We start from the raw sequence: 23,849 nt of genomic DNA on the forward strand, positions 1-23,849 counted from the left end.
TTCTGTCAAACTACCATTTACTATAATCTGTGCTGTTTGCTCTCCATAAATCGCTTTAATTATTCTAATAAAACAGTCTCCAAATTGCATTTTCTCTATTAATTTAAATAAAAAATCCCAATGCAATCGATCAAAGGCTTTCTCTGCATCCAAAAAAATAAGTGCCGCTGAAGTATTCTTCTTTTCCAAATATTCCAATATATTAATAATCTGTCTAACATTATTCCTCATCTGCCTCCCTTTTATAAAACCAGATTGATCAGTATGAATTCTTTGTTGTAAAACTAACATTAATCTATTTGCTATTATTTTTACAAAAATCTTATAATCATTATTTAAAAGTGAAATCGGCCTATAGTTACCAGGTTTAGAGCAGTCTTGCTCCTCTTTCGTATCAGTGAAATAAAAGATGTTTTCCATGACGGGGTATTCCACTCCTAATTGTATCTGATTAAATAATTCTTTAAGTGGGCCTAATATTTCATCCTGTGTTTTTATAATAAGTTGCTGTAAGACCATCTGTACCAGGGTTTTCCCATTTTAATTGTTTAATTGCCTCCACTATTTCTCCAGTAGCTATCGGCCGTTCAGCTCCTCCTCTGTTCTAATGTTAGAATATTCACCTTATAATCTTTCAAATAATCATAAATGTCCCTATCCAATATTTTGTCTTTTGCATATAGTGCAGTATAAAATTCTGAGAATGCCTTTTAATTTTATCCTGTTGGTATATCTCTTTACCTTTATATTCTATTTTTGTATGACACGTGCTTTCTGTTTCTTCCTTAAATTATATGCCAACCATCTCCCAGGTTTATTTGCATTACAAAAGGTATTATGTTTAGCATATTGTATATTCGTTGCCACCTGGTCTGCCATTAACATATTAAATTGACTCTGTAATATTTTATAGCCTCCTTAAGTTTATGATCTTGTGGGTTTTGAATTAATAACTGTTGCTTCCTTTGAATTTCTTCTTCCAAATATCTACGCTGCCTTTGTTTTATTATTCCTTTGCCTGTTGTCCAAGTAAATCAATATCCTCTAATAAACGCTTTGCTCGCTTCCCACACAGTTCCTATAGGTGTCCTTTGTACATATTAAAATCAAAAATTCTTTAACTGTTTCTTACAATAAGTTACATTATCCTCATATCTAAACAGATTTTCATTCAACCTCCATGTTCTACCACCTTTTTTCCCTTGTAATAATTCCATCCATACTGGGCTATGGTCAGTTAAACACCTCGGAAATATCTTCGTTTTCTTCACCCTAGAAAGCAAGTCATTAGAAATTAAAATAAAATCAATGCGTGAAAAAGATTGATGCCTATCAGAAAAAAAAGTAAAATCTCTCTCATCTGGATTCCGTAACCTCCATATATCTCTAAACTCAAAGTCTTCCATCATTTCAAAAAAGGATTTTGGTAATTTTGCATGTATAGGTAACTTCTTGGAGGAGGTTCTCTTATCCCTTCTTGTATCAATTACTCCATTCCAGTCTCCTAATAAAATAAACGAACTATAATCCCAGAGGATCAACCTCTCATGTAACATTTTTTTTTTTTTAAAGCATAATAAAAAAAATCATTGTGAACTAATTATTGGTCAGGTACATCTTTAAACATATCAAGTTTCACTTAAGATATAGTCTAATACAATATATTTTCCTTCTTCTTCTTTAAATTCAATTATTTATTTGCACACAATCTAATTATAAAAGTAAATCAAATTCAACCCATTCAGGAAAATATTTAAATGAAATCTAGTCCCCGTGCTTAATTCCCTTCAACATCATTAATAAATTCTATTTGTGTTTTAAAATTTCACCACTCTCAACTTTATATCAACATTACTAATCAGAGGTCATCCTATCTAAAATCTCTTTCTTAAAACTGCCCAGAGATCACATAGACAATTTCATTCTTCTCTTCGTCTTCCCCCACCTCTAAATAAATAACATATATTTAAAGTTTTCCATCTAATCCATTTTAATATCAAACAAAAAATTTAACATTTGCAAGGGTGGTCACTAATTATTTCCCCCAGTTATTCCCCCAAAGTCTTAACTGTTTCCTTAGAAGTTTTATCAAATCATTTAATTACCTTACTTATCTATAAGAATAAAAAAAGAGAATTTTTTCCTCAATATAATAAAACTCATTTCCCTCTTATCCCAATTTATTCTAGTATTTTTCCCTCCATTTCCCAAAACCTCAATTATTTTTATCATAGTTGTCACTCATATTTTAATATAGATATTAACATTTTCTAAAATAAATTTCTTAACATAACTCTAAAAGCAGCCATTAATTCCTTTCAAAAAAAAGTCATGTGTCTACATCAGCAGCGCCTTCTCCGTGGGAATAGTCCACTATTCCATTCTTACTTTCTTTCTTTGCCTCTGAGTTCTTCTTATGTAAGGAATTCTCCGATAAATCAATATCCTCTAATAAACGCTTTGCTCGCTTCCCACACAGTTCCTATAGGTGTCCTTTGTACATATTAAAATCAAAAATTCTTTTAACTGTTTCTTACAATAAGTTACATTATCCTCATATCTAAACAGATTTTCATTCAACCTCCATGTTCTACCACCTTTTTTCCCTTGTAATAATTCCATCCATACTGGGCTATGGTCAGTTAAACACCTCGGAAATATCTTTGTTTTCTTCACCCTAGAAAGCAAGTCATTAGAAATTAAAATAAAATCAATGCGTGAAAAAGATTGATGCCTATCAGAAAAAAAAGTAAAATCTCTCTCATCTGGATTCCGTAACCTCCATATATCTCTAAACTCAAAGTCTTCCATCATTTCAAAAAGGATTTTGGTAATTTTGCATGTATAGGTATCTTCTTGGAGGAGGTTCTCTTATCCCTTCTTGTATCAATTACTCCATTCCAGTCTCCTAATAAAATAAACGAACTATAATCCCAGAGGGTCAACCTCTCATGTAACATTATTTTTTTAAAAGCATAATAAAAAAATCATTGTGAACTAATTATTGGTCAGGTACATCTTTAAACATATCAAGTTTCACTTAAGATATAGTCTAATACAATATATTTTCCTTCTTCTTCTTTAAATTCAATTATTTATTTGCACACAATCTAATTATAAAAGTAAATCAAATTCAACCCATTCAGGAAAATATTTAAATGAAATCTAGTCCCCGTGCTTAATTCCGTTCAACATCATTAATAAATTCTATTTGTGTTTTAAAATTTCACCACTCTCAACTTTATATCAACATTATTAATCAGAGGTCATCCTATCTAAAATCTCTTTCTTAAAACTGCCCAGAGATCACATAGACAATTTCATTCTTCTCTTCGTCTTCCCCCACCTCTAAATCAATAACATATATTTAAAGTTTTCCATCTAATCCATTTTAATATCAAACAAAAAATTTAACATTTGCAAGGGTGGTCACTAATTATTTCCCCCAGTTATTCCCCCAAAGTCTTAACTGTTTCCTTAGAAGTTTTATCAAATCATTTAATTACCTTACTTATCTATAAGAATAAAAAAAGAGAATTTTTTCCTCAATATAATAACACTCATTTCCCTCTTATCCCAATTTATTCTAGTATTTTTCCCTCCATTTCCCAAAACCTCAATTATTTTTATCATAGTTGTCACTCATATTTTAATATAGATATTAACATTTTCTAAAATAAATTTCTTAACATAACTCTAAAAGCAGCCATTAATTCCTTTCAAAAAAAGTCATGTGTCTACATCAGCAGCGCCTTCTCCGTGGGAATAGTCCACTATTCCATTCTTACTTTCTTTCTTTGCCTCTGAGTTCTTCTTATGTAAGGAATTCTCCGCTTAAATCAATAATCCAAAGACACACCATCTAGAAATCTCTTCTAAAACTGTTGTGTGGTTCCAATGACATCAATCCTCATGGGAATAGTCACAAGAAATCTATTTGACTCTTGCTATTTTTCTCTGCCTCTAATTATAAAGGCAGCCATAAGTTCCTTTCAAAAAAATGTTGTGTGCCCACACACACAGAACTTTCTCCATGGGGAATAGTCTGCTATTCCATTCTTGCATACTTTCTTTGCCTCTGGATTCTTGTTTAAATAGTGAATTCAATTTCTATAGTTCAAAGACATGCCATCTGAAACTCTCTTCTAGAGCTGTTGTGTAGTCCCAGCAACACCAATCCTCTAGCTATCTTCCTCTGCCTGTAGATGTCTTGTTCTGTCCCCTCCCAACTACAACCAAAACAACACACAAGCTGACTATCTTTGCTAGCAATTTACTCCAATGACAGATAACAGTTCGGGCAACGAACCTGTGATTGCCTGCCAAGTTCTCCTCAGACCAGCATAATTGCAGTGCAAAAGCCAAAGTCTGAATCACAAAACAGCACAGTCAAAGCTCCCAAAAGTCTGTTTTTGTCTGTCATAGAGCCCAAAGGCAGCTCCACCCACTTTTACACCCTGTGGGGTATGCTCCATGACTCAGCACTCCCTGGGCTGGCCCCTCCTTTCCTTTTGCTGCACATGCTTCACTTGGCATCGCTGCCTTGTGTCTAACCACAATTGATTCTCCTCAGCTGGCTCTTGGAGCTCTGCCAGGGAAGAGGAGGAGGGGTCGGGGGAAAGAGGCTGTGTCAGCTCCTCCTCCACCACCTGGCCTGTTTCTGGAATCTGGAGCGGAGCCAGAGAGAAAGATTCTGCAGAGGGAAGCCCTGTCGGCTCTTCCCCCTCACTCTCTGAATCACTCTCAGCCAGGAGGCCCGGCTCGGGGGGTGCAGTAGACACAACATATCTCCTTTTGAAAAGTTACTGTTCACAAATAATAAGTAGCCATTTTGGTGACAAAGTTCCTTTGTTCTCAAATACTTTGGTACGTGGAGGTCAATTTTCCAAGATTTTCCTTTAATTGTATTTATTTATCTTCCAGATTCTTATGTCCTATTAATATCTTTAATATTCCATAAACTTAAAACAGAGGGATTTGAGATATTTGCATAAAAAACAGTTCCACAGCTTCTTTTACTTTTTTCTCCTATTTCTTTAGTTTCCAATATAATCCATTAAGACTTCCAAGAATCTCCAAACCATTGTTTAGTTAGAAAAAATTTATTTTCCTTTTCTTTATTTAAATGGGACTTTGCTTCCATTCCAAGCCCTATCTTCTCTCTTTCACTTCCTGAATGTGTATTCTCCAAATTGACTTTCACTTTCACTTGTTATTCAATTAGCCACCAATCTACAAGTTCTCCCCAAGGCTTGTGCCTATTTTAAATTCTTATTTTTTCTTTGTGAGATCATCACTCACCCGACTTCAAAAATTTGTTTCTTGATACTTCTTCCTCCTGCCTGCTCTTGTAGCCACCGTGGCTTTGGTGCAGCTGCCATGATGGACTATGGCACTGCATTCCTCCCCACTGAGTCGGGGGAAAAGATCCGGAGCTATGGGGAGTTTGCCATCTCCCCATTCGCTCTGGCGGCTCCCCCATTCTTTGCTGCCTCTTCAAGGCAGTTATGGTCTGATCCAAGGTTCAGACAGACCCCATGGGCGGGGGATATCGGTGCAAACCCTGGAGACATTGGGGTTTGTGACTGTCTCGCCCGCGACACTGGCCACACCCCTGGTTAGTGCAGCATTTCTGAATTGCATTTATCAGTCCAGAGATTTGGAAATCAAACTGAGATGCAGAAGCTTATTTTCCTCCATCTTACCATTTCTGGCTTGGGAATTCTGGCAGTCAAAGCCCAGCCATCTTAGAATTTGAAAATAACAGCTCCAGAGTATGCCTGTAATATGAAACAAATTTTAAATTTTGGGGGAAACAATTTTCAGTCCTTTGGTAGCATCTTTATCCATCAAGTTCCCTTGTCTAATATAATCAAAGAGCTCAAACAATATCTTTGGTTGTCTTGAAAAAAAAAAGAAGGGGGATCACCTTCTTTGGGGCTGCTACAGCTCTTAATAAGCAAGAATTCAATGTATCAAACTTCAAAACAGAGCCTCTTTTGAAAATTAGCCAAGCAAATGAAAAACACATGACACTGCTCATGCAGTAAAAAATGGATAATATGGTCCATTCCCACACAGATATTCAACTCCCACCTTACAAGATTCATGAAAAAAATTACATTTTCTACCATCCTGAACTTTAAAAAGGATGAGAGAGTATCTATCTTGTCCCTCAAGAAACTTACTGGTTGCCACAGTAAGACGTAGAGACTCTGGAAAGAGTGACAAAAGACGTAGAGACTGGAGGTTTCCAGTGACATCACCGCTCCTGCAGGGTGCTCTAACAGGGCACTCCGCGTTAGAAGATCGTAAAAGTCAGTGAAACAGTATAAACCACTGTTCACTGACCTTAGCATACCCCTTGAACATAAGGGGGTTTATGCAGAGCTGTGGGGGAGTGGTAGATCTATCCAGGGGGTTTGCTCTTAAGAGCGAATTTTTCTGGATTTATGATCCCACCGAACTTCACTATCTCCGACTTCAAATGTGCTCCTGTTTTTTTCAGGAAAAAGGAGTAGGAGTCACTTCTGCTCAAAAGGACTCGTTAAATTGATTGATTTTCTAAGCAGACGGGGATTTCACAAGCGTTCGATCTTTGAAGCAGAAACAACACGGCAAGTATACCGACTCCCCTTTTGAAACTTGAAACTTCTCTTTATCTCTGATTAATTGACTTTTAAAATGGCATCTGAAAGTGAAAGTGAACTTTTTTAGTACAACAAAGTAGCATTATTTGTGGATTGTTACAAACGGAGTTCTCTTATACTGAAAGGAGTAAAGGAAAGTTTTTAAGTTTAAATTCCTGATTCTTTTGAAGACAGAATGGCAGCTAAACCTTTAAAGCCTTCTGGAAGAAGGGGATCTGAACCAAGTCTTGAGGATATATTGAAAGTACAATTAAAACTTCCTGAAGATAGGCAAAAAGAGATGATGGAGAATTTTAATGCAAAAATAAGAGAAGATATTCTCATGGCTGTTCAAGGATTGAGTAAAAAAATTGAGGGATTGGAAGAAGAAATGCAACAGATCTCTCAGTCAAATAAGCATTTAGAAGACAAAATGCCAGGTGTTCAGAAAAAAGTGGATCAAAATGAAGATCAGGTTGTGATATTACAATATAAATTTATGGAAGGAGCTCTTAGAATCCATGGTATGCAAGAACAGCGAGGAGAGGACTTAAGAAAAATTATATCAGAAGCATTGGCTGAATTTATTGAAGTGGAACCCCAAGAGGTAGCTTACCAAATTGATAAAATATATAGAGTTAATTCTTGGATAGCAAGACAGAGAAAGCTTCCTCGGGACATTGTGGTTTATTTCGTGAAAAGGACTATGAGAAATCAGATTCTGCAAGTTTCATATCAGACAACTTTAAAAATTGGAGAACAGGAGCTGAAGGTGCTGAAAGAGATTCCTTCCAATATGTTAAGAGATAGGAAGGAATTTGTTTTTTTTATACAAGAACTTAAAAACATCAGATTCAATTCAGATGGGAGGTGCCAGTTGGACTGACAGTATTTTATCAAGGAAGGAGATATAGAATTGACACTGTTTTAAAGGCAAAGGATTTTATAATGTTGGAAACATGGGAGAAAATCTGGGTTAGAAATGTTAAGTTTACACAAGCACAGAATTTAAGGGAAAATTTTTATAAAATGTTCTATAGATGGCACTTAGATCCCAAAAAATTATCATGTATGTATCCTGATATCCAAGCAAAATGTTGGAGGTGTGATTGTGATGACGCTACATATTTTCATATTTGGTGGACTTGCAAGAAAATTAAGGCCTTTTGGATAAGAATTTGGTGGATTATTCAAAATGTACTGAAGAAGAAGATAAAGTTCCTGCCGCAATTTTTCCTTTTGGGAATTATAACGGATTGTACAGGGATTGAGACTAAATTGATTCTGAATTTAATAACAGCAGCAAGGCTTTTGATTGGACAATACTGGAAGAAAGAAGAGGTACCTACAATAGAAGAATGGATATTGAAAGTCATTAATTTGGCTGAGATGGCTAAAATCTCAGCTTTTTTAAAAGACAATACGCAGGAAAGATATTTAATTGAATGGAAAAAATGGATTGATTATCTACAAAACAGATATCAGATTAAGAAATATCAGATTGCCTTTGAATAATTAGGAAGTATTATTTTATGTAATGGGGAGGGGGTTGGGAGATGAAAAGATTTAGAAGAGGTTAATTGGATTAGAAGGGAAAATTTTACTCTATGTTTGGTTTATGTATAACAATACCTTGTGATTGACCCGGGAAGCTGGGGGAAGGAGGGGAAGGGGTTTCTGGGAGGAGGGGAAGGGGTTTCTGGGAGGAGGGGGAAAAAGGGGGGAAATGTTTTTGTTTTTTAAAACTTTTTCAATTAAAAAAAAAAGACGTAGAGACTCTGGAAAGAGTGCAGAGAACACCAACAAAGATGATTAGGGGACTGGAGGCTAAAGCATGGTTGCAGGAATTGGGTATTGTTAGATCAGGGGATGGAGGACTCCCAAGACCAGACCAGTGATAATAGCTCTTTTATTTAGAGTGAGACTTCAGCAAACAAAGCAGGCAGGATGCCCTTCTTTTATACACACCTGGGCCAGGTGGCAACCAATAGAATTCAAATGTTTTCCCGCTCCGCTTGAAATTCCCCCCAATAGGAACATACACAACAGGTATGTCTAATCTAACAAAGAGAAAGACTAGAGGTGACATGATAGCAGTGTTTCAATATTTGAAGGGATGTCACAAAGAAGGGGGGCTCAATCTATTTCCCAAAGCTTCAGAAGGCAGGACAATGGATGGAGGCTAATCAAGGAGAGAAGCAACCTAGAACTGACAAGCAATGTCCTGACAGTGAGAGCAATTAATCAATGGACTTGCCTCCAGAAGTTGTAGGTGCTCCATCACTGGTGGTTTTTAAGAAGAGACTGGACAGCTGTTTTTCTGGAATGATATAGGGTCTCCTGCCTGAGCAGGGAATTTGACTAGAAGACCTCCAAGGTCCATTCCAATTCTATTATTGTGTTACACTATCAGACTCCAAACCAAGAATAACACATGGTGATTCTTCCAAGCTGGGTTTTTCATTGTTTCATGCCTACAGACAAAATCTTGCCAAACTGAAGACTCTCCTATCTGCAGCTACAATATACTCTGTGAACAGTTAGGGAGGGGCTGTCCTCACCCTCTTTCTCTCGTACAAAAAATCTGAACTGAGTTGTCTCTGATTCCTCTGGAACCACCCCCTCCCTCCACAGAATCCATCCTATTACATTCCTTCACCTTACCCATTAATTGATTCATTTCTTGTTGATGTTAATACCCACACTGATGAAGACTTAGCCTACAGACTTTACCAGCTGGTCAATGCTAATAAATATGTTATTCCATTAACATCTTAACTGTTTTAATCAGATGAATTAATCTGTTAAAATCCCACAGAACTTGCCAAATATCCATTTTAATCAGGCAACTCATTTCTTAACATTTAAAAATAGATGCAAGCCCTAAAGTGAACAACACTGCTTCCCCCCTCCATATTTTTTTTCACAAAAAACACTTCCCATTTTAGTGGGATTTACTTTTGAGTTACTATGCACAGAATTGTATCACTAGCAAGATAACTTTAGATCATAAATGTGCAATTATGTGCCTTAAGTATGCACCATAATAGATAGTAATAGAAAAGCTATGCTCCTCTTTGTTTCAAAGCTTCTGCTTGTAGTAATGTATGGGAATGTATGCAGAATGAATTGATGAATGACTATTAATGCTGGGCAAAAAAAATCTCTTGCATTGCTTTTACTACCGATTCACTTTGAGGACCAAGACTGTTCTTTCAACATTCTTTCACAACATCTGTTTAGTGATCAGGTAGACCAAGTGTGTGTGAATGTCTTCCCTTTCATTGCACAATCCTCTCTTCACTAACCTGCATAACTCCTTGGGTTTTCATGCTTCCATTCAGTCTTGAGGAAGGAGATCAAAACAGGATCCACCAGGTCACCAATTTCTTCGCTCATCAGATGGAGAAAGAATTTTGAAAGGCCACTGATGCTCAACTGTACTGTTGTGAAATATTCATCCTATCTATTGATACCCCTTCTTATGATAGTTTCATCAACTATTTAGGAAGATGAGCTAGTTAAGAAAAGAGATTGTGGGGAACAGAGATAGAGCTGCAGATGGAGACATTTATGCTCCATCATGAAGTTACTAGAAGAGAGCAAATGACAAATGGACAATCTAATAAATTGTTAACTGGTTTCATACATTGCCCTTGAACAAAATTGAATGACATGATGTCTTAGTATCCCATTCTAGTGCTCAGGGAATCTTAATATGTCCATAGCTGCCTGCTAATTCCTACTTTCTTCAACTTTTCATATTTTTTGCAAAGTCCTTTTAATCATAAGAAAATGAAAGAAGCCTGCTGCAGGGCAAACTTTCTGTATCCAACATTATCTTTATTTCTGAGAAATCCCTTGGCTCAAACAAAGCAACTTGAGATTTTCCAGAAAACAAAAGGAAAGGTATCTACTGTTCAAAAAAAGAGAAAAGCAAGAAGAATCCTGTGGAGAGGAAGCTGGAGGGAGTGACAATGTTGATTCAGTCACACTTTGTAATGAATTATGGCCACTGTTCCATGAATGAACAAGTCCTCCAAAATCTGCCTAGAGACATCATCCAAAACTGATATTTCTTTCTAATTCGAAAAGGGTCATCAGCTCCCAGTGATGGATATTTATTTATTTATTTATTTATTTATTTCAATTTTTATACCGCCCTTCTCCCGAAGGACTCAGGGCAGTGTAATATCTCTGGTTTATTTATTTTATTTTATTTTATTTATTTATTTTGTCACACAGGATATATAAGCATAATCATGAAATAACTATACAATATATAAGCATATATATAAGCATCAGTATGTAATAACTATATTAATTGGATATAACGAAAGGAAACAAAAGGACAGGAACGGTAGGCACGCTTGTGCTCTTATGTACGCCCCTTACAGACCTCTTACGAATGGGGTGAGGTCAATAGTCGACAGTTTTTGGTTGAAGCTTTGGGGATTTTGGGAAGAGACCAAAATCTTTGTTCCCCCCCCTTTTTTGGGGGGGGGGGATTTATTTTTTTGTAAAAGTGATACTTTTGTGTCACTTGCTCCTATTTGATGAAAACAACCAAGCTATGTTAACAATGGAGACATGCACCCTTTTCTAATTTATCATTCTCTACATGCTTTGGGCTACAACATGCATCTTCCAATACTGAGGAAAAACACCTAAGAGTGATAAAATTTGTAGCCCATGTAGTAGAGTATGAATTTATCCTAATGACTATCATGAATATACTATATTTAGGCTAAATATTTTTCCCATTTAAACAAATAAGAACTGGGATAACTGAATTATCACATTGCACTAACCCATTGTTTAAAATGCTTAAATGCTATGAAATGTCCACATCATGCTTTCTTTTAACCATGGCTTATTTAACAAGCCCAATTAACCTTACACACTAAAATGTATGAGCCACAATTTAGGGGGTTCAATATTGATGTGGTTCATGTGATTAAGAGCAGCACAGGCAATCATATATTCATGCAAATTGAGGTTCAGTCCAAAATGTAATGTAATAGATAACTCAGGCACTGAAGGATCAGGCTGGGGGGACTCGGGGGGGAACAGTCTGGGTGCCATGGTGTTTACCAAAAGTCAGGAAAAGCACTGAAGTTGCTGTCCAAAAGAAGGGGGGCAAATTCTCTCTTCCTTTGTCTCTGTGAAGCATTAGTACCACTTTATAATGCCTTAGTAAAACCACACCTGGAATACTGCATCCAGTTTTGATCACCATGATACAAAAAAGATGTTTTTCCAAAGATGAGACTTTGGAAAAAGTGAAGAGAAGAGCATCTAAGATGATTAAAGACCTGGAGACTAAAACATATGAAGAACAGTGGCAGGAACTGAGTATGGCTAGTCTAGAAAAAAGACTGATGACATTATAGCATCTTCCAGTATTTGAGGGGCTATCACAGGAAGCACTATGGACACTCCCTTGTGATCCAAAGTGGAATATAAACCAAATAAGCAAGCCAGACATCATGGGTTTTTTCTCTGTGATGAGCAGTTTGTTGCTTCCTGCCTTAGGCAGGGGATTGGAATAAAAGACTTCCAAGGTCCCTTCCAGCTGTATGAGTCGAATACCTGCAAAGAAAGGGTTGACTTTAAAATTGAGCTGGGAATCGATGCTCTGAATGTATACAGCTAGTAAAGTACAAAGTTTATTTTCAATTTCTAGGCATTGTCATCACACTTCTTAGGTGTCAGACAGATGTGATATTGCTGCTGTTGCAGCATCCAGATCCCAGTTCATAGGGAATTTGATTACTCTTGATCAATTATTTGATACTTGCTTGATCAGAATAGAATAAGGAGCATGTTTCTCTGCTCACTCACCTTTGCCAGAGGAAACATGAAAACATTAGAACTACATTCCATATGTGAGAATTAAATGTGGAAGCATGTGGAAATAAAATAATGTCAGATGTGTTTAACTCCAAGGCTTTAATCAGCTTATGTTACTGCACAGATATACTGCACATGCTTTCTGTCATCCTTGTATTGCTATAAAGGAGGGCATAAAAGTTAAACACTGCTCCACAGAAGAGTTGGTATCTGCTGAACTTCAGTGCAAATGCAAGGAATTATCTTCTGCTAAACCCAGTTTGGTCTAATGCAGACCTAAGCATTTTATGGCCCCCAGGCCACATCCGGCACTTTGGCAGTCCCTGTCCAGCCCACATGAGATCAGTAGCAGGGTTCCAATATTTGCTGTCTGAAGACGTCTCCGTGGTCATATGGTCCGTGGTCATGACTAAACGCCAAAGGCACATGGAACGCTCTTACCTTCCCACCAAAGGTGGTCTCTATTTTTCTCCTTGCATTTTTTATGTGCTTTTGAACTGCTAGGCTGGCAGAAGGTGGGACAAATAACGGGAGCTTACCCCGCTACATGGCACTAGGGATTTGAACCGCTGAACTGCCGACCTTTTGATCAACAAGCTCAGCATTTTAGCCACTGAGCTACCATGTCACCTTAGTATTTGAGGGACTGCCACAAGGAAGATGAGGTCAATCTATTCTCCAAAGCACCAGTAGGCAGGACATGAAACAATGGATGGAAATTAAGGTCCCTTCACACTTTTTTATTCTGTTAAAACAATATACAAAAGCCATAAAATTTAATCTCAACCCCTTAATGGTAGGATAGATTAAGAAACAGGCAGGGCAGAGATTCCAGGAACATTCTTTATTGTATTTAGGCAGAAGAATAGAACCTTTAAGGACTGTCCAACTTTCTCTCTGTCTCATCAGTTACTAAATAAAATCAAGGCAAAGTTATATTGAGTTTCCATCTCACTCTTTCTTCAATCTTAAATTGTGTAATGTCTTTTCTAAGTTCCTCCTTAATGACTTGTTCATATCCTACCCAAGGTGAACTCTAAATTCCTTAACACAACTTTATTTTAGAAAGAATATTGACAGAATGAAACACATCCAGAGAAGAGTTACATAAGGGACTTGGAAAGACAATCCCTTCCAAAGGGGTAAAGCTGGAACCACTGCCATAGGTTTAGCCTATAGAAAAAGTGATTGCATGCAATTTTTTTTCTCAGAATCTTTGAAGAGCTAAAACTAGCATGGAGTCAACAAGAAATGAGACACCATTTCAAATAGATGAAGAATTACTATGATATTTATGATATATATGTTTATATATTATATAATCTTTTGTGTTATGCTTGTTATGCTTGTGTATATTGTTATGACAAAATTAAATAAAAATAAATAAATAAATAAATAAATATTGTTCTATGCTGAAAAAGTCAAATGGATAGTGACTGCAGCCATGAAATAAAGAAATAACCACTTTTGCGAGAAAGGTTATGACAAATCTAGACAAAATATTAAAATACAGATCCATCACATCGACACCAAAGGTGCATATGGTTTTCTGAATCATAAAACTATGCCTACTATCCCTGTCCTACTGTTCCCATTTATATGTACTCATTTTATTTGTTTATGGCTATGTTTTGCTTATCTATAGCCTTTTATTTGTGCCAAATTATTTTCATGTGTCCATGTCTATGTCTATACTGTTACTTGTTTCCTTGTACTTGTTGATAAATAAATGAATGAATGGATGAATGAATGGATGAATGGATGGATGGATGGATGGATGGATGGATGGATGGAGGATGGATGAATGAATGCCTGAAGGGGGAACATTGATATCTTTGGATTATGAAGGTGAGTAAGATTAGAGGAAATACCTTGGACTGCAAGAAAAACATACAGTATAATTCAAGACAAGCAGATGTTAAAATCAGACAAGTTCTTGACTAGAATAGAATAGAATAGAATAGAATAGAATAGAATAGAATAGAATAGAATAGAATAGAATAGAATTTTTTATTGGCCAAGTGTGATTGGACACACAAGGAATCTGTCTTGGTGCATATGCTCTCAGTGTACATAAAAGAAAAGATACGTTCATCAAGGTACAACATTTACAACACAATTGATGGTCAATATATCAATATAAATCATAAGGATTGCCAGCAACAAAGTTACAGTCATATAGTCATAAGTGGAAAGAGATTGGTAATGGGAACTATGAGAAGATTGATAGTAGTGCAGATTTGGTAAATAGTTTGACAGTGTTGAGGGAATTATTTGTTTAGCAGAGTGATGGCCTTCGGGGAAAAAATGTTCTTGTGTCTAGTTGTTCTGTTGTGCAGTGCTCTATAGCATCATTTTGAGGATAGGAGTTGAAACAGTTTATGTCCTGGATGTGAGGGATCTTTAAATATTTTCACGGCCCTCTTCTTGATTCGTGCAGTATACAGGTCCTCAATGGAAGGCAGGTTGGTAGCAATTATTTTTTCTGCAGTCTGTGTCTTTCTTGTTGGGTTGCAGAACTGAACCAGACAGTTATAGAGGTGCAAATGACAGATTCAATAATTCCTCTGTAGAACTGAATCAGCAGCTCCTTGGGCAGTTTGAGCTTACTGAGTTGGCGCAGAAAGAACATTCTTTGTTGTCCTTTTTTAATGATGTTTTTGATGTTAGCTGTCCATTTTAGATCCTGCGATATGATAGAACCTAAGAATTTGAAGGTTTCTACTGTTGATACTGTGTTGTCTAGTATTGTGAGAGGTGGAAGTATGGAAGGGTTTCTCCTAAAGTCTACCACCATTTCTATGGTTTTGAATGTGTTCAGTTCCAGATTGTTTTTTTTTTAATTTATAATTTATTTTATTTATAATTAAATTTTTATACAACATACAACAAATAAATAGCAAATTGAAAAGAATTTAAAAATAAATATTAACAAGGCCATCAACTAAAATGGTCAGAGACCGGTTTAAAACCCCTTAAAATACAGTTAAAAACAATTAAAATATACATTAAAACATACTTAGGCTAGTCCCGCCCGATGAAATAATAACGTCTTCAATTCCAGCTTGAAGGTCCGGAGGTCGGGGAGTTGGCGTAACCCCAGAGGCAACTCATTCCAAAGGGCCGGTGCTGCCACAGAGAAGGCTCTCCCCCTGGGGGCCGCCAACCGACATTGTTTGGTCGACGGCATCCTGAGAAGGCCCACTCTGTGGGAGTGCACAGGTTGTTGGGAGGCTATAGGTGGCAGAAGGCTGTCTCGTAAATATCCTGATCCTTTTGGTTGCACCACAAGGCTAGTCGTTCGACCTCTCGTCTATATGCGGATTCGTCATTGTCTCAAATGATACCATCATTTGAGACAAATGTCATTTGCGAACTTCAGTAGCTTAACAGATGGATCGTTGGAGGTGCAGTCATTGGTATACAGAGAGAAGAGAAGTGGGGAGAGCACACAGCCTTGGGGGGCCCCTGTGCTAATTGTACAGGTATTTGATGTGATCTTGCTTAGCTTCACCTGCTGCTTCCTGTTTGTTAGGAAGCTTGTGATCCACTTAAAAGTCTGTTCCGATACCTGTAGCTGGTTTAGCTTAGTTAGAAGAATGTCTGGAATGATGGTATTGAATGCTGAACTAAAGTCTACAAAAAGGACCCTTGCATAGGTCTTTGGAGACTCAAGATGTTGTAGGATGTAGTGCAGAGCCATATTAGCAGCAGCATCTGTTGATCTATTTGCTCAGTATGCAAATTGCAAGGGGTCTAACAGCGGATCCGTGATGGTTTTCAAGTAGGAAAGCACTAGTCTTTCAAAGGTTTTCATAACTACAGATGTTAAAGCAACTGGTCTGTAGTCATTCAGTTCCTTGATGGTGGGCTTCTTCGGCACTTGGATGATGGTAGAGCGTTTGAAGCAAGAAGGAACATAGCACATCTCTAGTGATTTATTGAAAATATGGGTGAAGATGGGGCCAATTGGTCAGCACAGACTTTTAAGCAAGAAAGAGTTATCTTGTCTGGGCCTGGAGCTTTTCCTGGCTTTTGTCTGTGAAATAGGTCCTGCACTTCCTTTTCTGTGATCACTAGGGGTTGTGAACCCAATGAAATGGGGTCAGTTGTAGGAGGCTTGGCTGTTGTTGGTGTGTCTGAGATGGGGTTGTGGAGATAGATGGCAGTAGTTTCCTTTCAAACCTGCAGTAAAACTCATTCAGGTCATCTGCCAGTTGTTGATTACCTTCAGCCTGGGAAGGAGGGTTGCCATAGCCGGTGATATTTTTAAGAGTTTTCCACATGTTTGCTGGTTCATTTGCTGAAAACTGATTTTTTTAGCTTTTCAGAGTAGCTTCTTTTTGCTGCTCTGATCTCCCTTGTTAGTGCATTTCTGGCCTGATTGTACAGCATTTTATCACCTTTTCTGTAGGCTTCCTCTTTGGAATGTCGTAGCTGCTTAAGTTTAGGTGTAAACCAAGGTTTGTTGTTACTGTATATTCGCAAGTTCCTTGTAGGTACACATAGGTCTTCACAGAAGCTGACATATGATGTTACAGTATCTGTGAGTTCATCCAGGTCTGCAGAGGTATCTTTAAAAATATTCCAATCAGTGCAGTCAAAACATGCCTGTAGCTTTAATTTTGATTCCTCCGTCCAGGTCTTCACTGATTTAATTATTGGTTTTGTGGCTTTAAGTCTTTGCCTGTAAGCAGGTACAAGGTGAATCATGCAATGATCAGAGTGTCCTACAGCTGCACGTGGTAAAGACCGATAAGCATCTTTTAGTGTTGTGTAGCAATGGTCTAGAGTATTCTTGCCTCTGGTGGGACAATTGACATGCTGAAAGTATTTTGGTAGCTCTTTCCTTAAGTTTGCCTTGTTTAGATCTCCCAAAACAATGGCCAGTGAATCAGGGTGTTTGGCTTCAGCCTCCATGATTTGGTCAGCTAGAGTTCGTAATGCCTTGTTTACACAGGCTTGTGGTGGGACATAAACAGCAATTAGAAGAAATGAGGAAAATTCACGAGGCGAATAGTAAGGTTTGCAGTTGATAATTAGAGTCTCTAAATTGTTGTCACAGAATTTGTAAATTATTTTAAAATCTTGACACCAGTTTCTGCTAATATATAGGCATAAGCCTCCTCCTTTCTTTTTACCAGATGTTTCTGGAATCCTGTCTGATCGTTCAATTTGAAATCCTGGAATGTTCAGGCTGCTATTTTCAATTGATTCATTTAACCAGGTTTCAGAGAAGCATAGGACTGCTGAATTGCGAAAATCAGAATAGTATTTGTTTAAGAGGAGTATTTCATCCATCTTATTTGCAAGTGAGCGTATATTTGTTAGGAAAATTGAAGGCAGAGGAGTTTTAATGCGACTGCTTAATCTGTTTAAGATCCCAGCTCGTTTACCTCTCTTCCGTCGCTTACGTCGTTTGTTTTTTTTGGTAATCCATGGCTCCGTGGGAATTGCCTCCTCCTGTATTAGAATCTCCTCCGTGTTTGTAAAGACAGGTGGGGGTGAGATCAGAGAAAGCTGCTCCTTAAAGAAATGTTCCTTAATTTTTAGCAGATGGTCTCATGAGTAGGAAATCCGTAGTGAGTCACAGAGAGCAATTAGAAATAAAGAAACAATTAGAGAGCATTTCACCGAGGCAGCCTTCGTCGGTGCCATCTTGGGAGGGAAAAAAAAGTCTAGTGGTAAATGCACCATGCTGGGAGCTGGGAGACAGTAAAGCATTTGATAAAGTAGACCATAACCTACTACTAGATAAAGTAGAAAAATGTGGGTTAGACAGCACCACCACCAGATGGATTCGTAACTGGCTGACCAACCGCACACAACGTGTAATCCTCAATGGAACTACATCCACATGGAGGGAAGTATGCAGTGGAGTACCCCAAGGCTCTGTTTTAGGCCCAGTACTCTTCAACATCTTCATCAATGACTTGGACGAGGGGATAGATGGGGAACTCATCAAATTTGCAGATGACACCAAGCTGGCAGGAATAGCCAACACTCCAGAAGATAGGCTCAAGTTACAGAAAGATCTTGACAGACTTGAATATTGGGCGCTATCTAACAAAATGAAATTCAACAGTGAAAAAGTAAGGTTCTACATTTAGGCAAAAAAACCAAAATGCACAGGTACCGTATATGTGGTACCTTGCTCAATAGTAGTACCTGTGAGAGGGATCTTGGAGTCCTAGTGGATAACCATTTAGATATGAGCCAGCAGTGTGCAGCAGCTGCTAAAAAAGCCAACACAGTTCTGGGCTGCATAAACAGAGGGATAGAATCAAGATCACGTGAAGTGTTAGTGCCACTTTATAATGCCTTGGTAAGGCCACACTTGGAATATTGCATCCAGTTTTGGTCGCCACGATGTAAAAAAGATGTTGAGACTCTAGAAAGAGTGCAGAGAAGAGCAACAAAGATGATTAGGGGACTGGAGGCTAAAACATATGAAGAACGGTTGCAGGAACTGGGTATGTCTAGTTTAATAAAAAGAAGGACTAGGGGAGACATGATAGCAGTGTTCCAATATCTCAGGGGTTGCCACAAAGAAGAGGGAGTCGGGCTGTTCTCCAAAGCACCTGAGGGTAGAACAAGAAGCAATGGGTGGAAACTGATCAAAGAAAGAAGCAACTTAGAACTAAGGAGAAATGTCCTGACAGTTAGAACAATTAATAAGTGGAACGACCTGCCTGCAGAAGTTGTGAATGCTCCAACACTGGAAATTTTTAAGAAAATGTTGGATAACCATCTGACTGAGATGGTGTAGGGTTTCCTGCCTGGGCAGGGGGTTGGACTAGAAGGCCTCCAAGGTTCCTTCCAACTCTGTTGTTATATTGTATTATATATAGTCATCATAACATTCCTTTCTCAAGAAGTCAAGCACAACTTATCCTGCATCTGGGAGACTGGAACTGGGAGGAATCTCCAGTTGGGACAATGTTTGATTGGGGTATGTGATAGGTAGGGCAGGGACTTGAACTTTTCTTTGGGTGAACTTGTGAGTGTTGGGCAGGGACTTGAACTTTTCTTTGGGTGGGAAAAACCTGGAAACTTTCAGATATGGGTTTTCCCAGATGTGCCAATATGACATCTCTAATAAAATGTAATTTTTGAGGAACTTCAAACCTCAGAGTTTTCTTTCATTTGGGGTGTCACTTGGAACCCTGATATTAACCTGACTCTGCTTTAAACAACATACCAGCTCCCCAGATACTGGGCTGCTGTCCGAGGTCCTGAGCCCTGAATGCCAACCCTAAACTGGGTGGCATGAAGACTCAGGGAAGATGGAGGAGGAGGAGAAAGCCACAGAAAGGACTATGGGGAATGGCTTGACAATCCTCATCAAGACCAGATGCTACCCTTCCCAAGCCATGGGGATGCAGCAGAAGCCACAGAAAGGGAATGCAAGCTGGGTAGCCAGCCCAAAAAGCCAGTGCCTAAGTGAGCTGCACAACAAGATCCAACCCTGTGGGGTGAAGCTGCCAGAGTCACGCCATCCCAAGAGGTGACTACCAGAGCCACACCATTGGAACTACAACTGGGTGGATGCCAAGAAGGACAGATCCCAACCATCGAGTGGAGAACGCTGAGCCAGCAGTGCTGCAAACACTCCAGAGAATGGGGATTTCTGCTGCCATCATGGAGCCAGTCATTGGCCAGTCTCCCAGAGCAGTTCGACCAACTCAGCATGACCAGTCCTGCCCAAGCCATTGGGACTGGACAGCCCAAGTTTGTTTACCTCCCTGGCCCAACCTATGTTTACCTTCCCAAGGCAGGATGCCTTGGCACAGCTGAGCAGAGCAACTGCTTCTTTCTATTCAGCATCCAGTGGGTCACTCTACAGTCTCCTGCACCAAGCCCTAGCAACCAAAGCAACAGCCACCATGGGGATTGGATTGGTGCAGCAACAAAGTTTCCTGAGCCAGCCTGGCATGGTGCTGCTGGGGCTGCAGGGGCTATTGGGATCTGGTGCTCTCTCCCAGCAGCATGGATTTAGACTGCCTCCTGCTGACCAGGTTCATTCCAGATGGGCATTTTACCCTGGTCAAGGGTGACTGCAATATCAATGGATACCTGCCCCAATGTTGTAACCAGCACTCATCTACCAGCCGGTGTATTTCCTGCCACCAAATCTGGGTACCAGTCCAACCGCTTGCGCAGGTCCAACAACCAGCTGCAGCCCAACAGCAGGCTCCAGCCCAACAACCGGTACCAGCCCAACAATAAGTGCCAGCCCAGCACCTGATGCCAGTCCAGCAACCAGTGCAAGCTCAGCAACCAGACCAACAGCAAGCCCTGCCAGGAGTTAACCCACCCTCCTCCTCCCCTCCACCGTGCTTCAGGGCAACCTTCAATGGAACCCCAGGGAAGCTAGCCTATTTCCTCAATTGAGTACATTGATCAATATGGAAAACAATACCTCTCAGATCAGGAACTAATTTCAGCCATAGCAGATGGCATGAACAAGGGGGAGGCCACAGAGTGGATAGCCCCTGAACTGGAAGGCACTGATGATTTCGTCCAACTTCTCAAGCATCAGTTCGAAGATATGGCTCAGCAGGTAGAGGCTGAATCCCAGATCAAAGCACTGAAGCAAGCTGGCTGAGCCCCCAAGGAACTAATTTGGGAGTTTCAGAGACTGGCTGGGAAGGTGAGGGATTGGCCGGAATACCTACTAGTTCACCACTTGAAAGAAGCCCTAAACCCTGAACTATGGAAAGTTTGTAGCATCAGAGGGACATCAGAATGCACACAAGCTTCATACAACAATGCCATAGCCTTAGATCTGGAAATCAACCCTCATAGAAAATCCACTATAGAGAAACCGGCGAGAAGGATTCTGGGTCATCACACACTGACAAAGCCACTAGCAGTGACATCTCCCCCACTCTCCGGCATTGTCAAATGCTACTGATGTGGCCAGCACAATCACCGGCTACCAAATGTTTAGCTCTAGTCCTGGTCCCACAAGCAAGACCTCCAACCATGCTCTGCATAAGTAGGACCCCACAGAAGCCCCCCAAGAAAAGGAAAATTGCTAAACAGAAGTCGAGGGAACTCCAGCCGAAGAAAACTGACCAACCCTAGTTGAAGGAAGCAGCGGGGAGGATAATCCGATGGTAAGTGAAGCCATCCACCCTTTCACTGTCAAAACCCGAATAGTAGTACTGGAGACAGGGGCCTAAGTAGAAGCAGTCATAGACACTGGCTTTACCAGTTGCCTAATCAGCTTCCCCATAGTTGAGCAGCTAGGCATATGTATAAGTCCCCTAGCATGACCCATCCACTTTGAGCAGGTTGATGGTACACTAATTGGTGGGACCCCTGCCACACTAGTCACGGAACTGATCAGATTAGAGATGGGCCATCACCAAGAACTCATTTGATTCATCATAGCCCCAAAACTGACTGAGTCAATCATTCTGAGGCTTGCCTGGCTAGACAAATGGGGAGCTATAGAAAGGTTCAAAACTGTATGTCCCCACCAGTTTAAGGCTGGAATTGTTGCAACGCAGCCATGACTCCAGGTTGACTGGCCATTTCAGGTTCTTAAAAACCCTACATTTGGCCAGGAGGCAATTTTGGTGGCCAAAAATGAAAGCTGATGTGGAAGACTACATAAAGAGCTGTGCCACATGTGCGGCCATGAAAATGAAGCCAGGGAAACCCCTTGGACTCCTCCAGCAAGTGGCAAGCCCCAGCAGACCTTGAGACGAGATTGCAACGGATTTTATAGTGGAGCTTCCAGAGAGTGGGGGAAATACAGTTATTTGGACAATAACTGATTTGTTTTCAAAACAAGCCCACTTTACAGCTTGTTCAGGATTACCTTCTGCTAAAAAAACTGGCAAAGATGTTCATCAAACAAATCTACCAACTACACAGAACATCTCAGACCGCGGAGTCCAATTTACAGCAAAGTTTTGGAGACAGTTCCTGAAATCAGTTGGATCCACACAAGGACTTAGTTTGGCTTTTCATCCGAGCATGATCGGAGCGATGGAATGAGCAAGCACAATGCTGGAACAATATATCAGATGCTATGTGGATTATCAACAGGAGAACCTATTGCCTTTTGCGGAGGTGGCATATAACAACACTGTGCACAGTAGCACTGATCCCTTTCCAGGTCACCAGTGAAATGGACTTTGTGCCTATGCCTGAACTGCCCAGAGAACGTCCCTCCTCTATGTCCCTGAATGAATGGATGGAGTCATTGAGAAAAGGCTGGGAGAACAGCAAGAAGGTAAGAGCAGAAGCTGCTGAAGCATACAAAAAACAATCAGATAAACACAGATCTCTTCAACCCCCTTTCCGACTGGGAGATTGGGTCTATCTGTCAACAAAATACATAAAAGTTAGGCTGCCTAGCAAGAAGTTAGAACTTAAGTTCTTAGGTCCATTCCCAATAGTGAAAGTAGTTAACCCAGTGACAGTTCAACAGAACCTCCCATACATTCTAGGGAAAATACATCCAGTTTTCCACTGTAGTTTGCTAAAGCCAGCCATAAACCAACAAGACCACAAGCTCAAGCACCCCCTCAAGCCTATTGTGGTGCAAGGGGAAATCCATTATGAAGTAAAAAAGATCTTAGACTCTAGATTGTATAGAGATAGATTACAATATTTAGTACATTAGAAGGGGCACCATTTGTCTGAGGCCACGTGGGTTAAAAGTTGGAATGTCAGAGTAGATAGACTAGTAAAGCAAATCCATGATGAATTTCCTGATAAGCCAAAGGATCCTCCTGGAGGAGGGAGAGATGGTTAGTGAATCACTACAACTTAACAGTTACTATCATGGTTGTTAAATGAATCTGGCTTCCCCATTGACTTCGCTGGTCAGAAGGTTGCAAAAGATAATATGAATCAGTTGCCAAGCTTTTGTATTTTCACCCCATGACCCTCGAGATGTGTGAAAATGGTCATAAGTCACGTTTTCAGTGGTGGTGTAACTTTGAATAGTCACTAAATTAACTGTTGTAAGTGAGGACTAACTGTATGAAGGAAGCAGCATTTCTCACAGAAAAAGGCTATGACCTGTCCTCCATTAAAGAGTGTAGGAAGCAAATTACATAGACGTACAAATTGTATAGATACCATGAGTAATCATGGTAAGCACAATGGGACACTATTACTAAGAGGGTGTAGACCGGCTCTAAACCAATTCAGATTGTCCATCAGATCCTCTATTGTCTGCTCTTTATAGTAGATCAAATCAAGAAATAGATACTGCACAGATACCAGAATGCTGCTTTAAAGTTGTAGAGTACAGTAACAAAACTTCCCAAAAGCTTCATACAACCTCTTTTTAAGGATAATAGTTCGGTGTAGTGATGAAAGTCTGGGCTAGAAACCAGGAAG

The sequence above is a fragment of the Ahaetulla prasina genome, chromosome 11, assembly GCF_028640845.1.
Source record: "Ahaetulla prasina isolate Xishuangbanna chromosome 11, ASM2864084v1, whole genome shotgun sequence".
In the NCBI taxonomy this organism is placed as follows: domain Eukaryota; kingdom Metazoa; phylum Chordata; class Lepidosauria; order Squamata; family Colubridae; genus Ahaetulla; species Ahaetulla prasina.